Raw genomic sequence first — 1550 nt, 5'->3', positions numbered from 1 at the left:
GTGGCTGTGGCTGTGGCTGTGGCTGTGGCTGTGGCTGAGGCTGTGGCTGTGGCTGAGGCTGTGGCTGTGGCTGTGGTGGTGTTTAGAGTGCCAAGCAAGCTATTTGTTCAGAGGCGATGTCGGCAAGCACTGCCAGGGCCGCTCAGGTTCCTTATGACCTCCATTATGAATGAATGATTATCAATATGTTTCATGAACCCTTTCTCAACACCTGCGTTGGTTGTGTGACCCCATGTGGAGCTGTGATTCACAGTTGTTTTTGTTTTTGTTTTTTTAAGATTTATTTATTTTGTTTATATGAGTACACAGTAGCTGTCTTCAGACACACCAGAAGAGGGCATCAGATCCCATTACAGATGGTTGTGAGCCACCATGTGACTGCTGGGAATTGAACTCAGAACCTCTGGAAGAGCAGCCAGTGCTCTTAACGGCAGAGCCATCTCTCCAGCCCGTGACCCACAGTTTATGAAGCTGTGCTAATATGCAAATTGTTTAAAAACAACCTACATCTCTGTGATAGTTTGTATATGCTTGGCCCAGGGAGTGGCACTATTAGATGTGGCCTTGTTAGAATAGGTGTGTCACTGTTGGCATGGGCTTAAGACCCTCACTCTAGCTGCTTGGAAGTCACTATTCTGCTAGCAGCCTTCAGATGAAGATGTAGAACTCTCATGTCTGCCTGCCCCATGCTGCCATGCTCCCAGCTTGATGATAATGGACTGAACCTCTGAACCTGTAAGCCAGCCCCAATTACATGTTATAAGACTTACCTTGGTTGCCGGAGAGTTCAACCGCACGTTTAAGAGATGCCGCTGGAGGGGAAAACTGGTTCTGGAAAAGGAGGGAAAGGAGGTGCAGCCTCTGGGAGTGACAGGGCTGACAAGAAGTCTCATGGCCCTAAAGGTGGTGGCAATGCAGCAAAGGTCAGACACACTCTTTCCCGTGAAAACCATGGGAAAATCGTGGAAGCCCTGGAAAAGTTAAAGTCTGGAATGAGATTCTGTGAAGTGGCCACACAATAGAGTGAGGGTAAAGCCAGACGAGGGTGACTCGGGTTGGATGACTAGAGGATCCATGGTGGGGCCATTTCAGGAAGCAGCATTTGCCTTGCCTTTAAGTGGGATGGATAAGCCTGTGTTTACAGACCCACCTGTTAAGACAGAATTTGGATATCATATTATTATGGTTGAAGGGAGAAAATAAAATCCCATGAAAGACTGAAAAAATAAAACCCAAAACGACTGCCTTAGTCACAGTTTCTGTTCACAGCAGTTAAACCCTAACTATGACCGTCTCAAACATAATCAAAAGCGCAGTTTCCGCCTCAAGCTGTCTTCAGGCTGAAGGGGACGTTCCTCTCCATTGTAAGGACCAAAATGTCCACCCCAACCTGCTTCGTGCATGAGCTCATCAAAGTAAAGTTTGTTTTTCTAATATAAAATTGGGCTAATTGTAGTGACAATGCCGGCAAATCCTTGCGATGAAATGATACAATATAATATCATTAATATAATTACTGACTTTAAGCTATGACATTTATTTTGTTATAA

At 45.5% G+C, this 1550-nt stretch overlaps 1 pseudogene; it reads left to right on the top strand.

The window, feature by feature from the left end:
• The first annotated feature begins 806 nt into the window (after nucleotides 1-806).
• On the top strand, nucleotides 807-1203 carry LOC115062519 (annotated as a pseudogene).
• Nucleotides 1204-1550: the final 347 nt, after the last annotated feature.

Source organism: Mus pahari, chromosome 18 (assembly GCF_900095145.1).
Source record: "Mus pahari chromosome 18, PAHARI_EIJ_v1.1, whole genome shotgun sequence".
NCBI classification, from domain to species: Eukaryota; Metazoa; Chordata; class Mammalia; order Rodentia; family Muridae; genus Mus; species Mus pahari.
The sequence above is the reverse complement of the archived record's forward strand: the minus strand, read 5'-3'. Positions and strand labels throughout refer to the sequence as shown.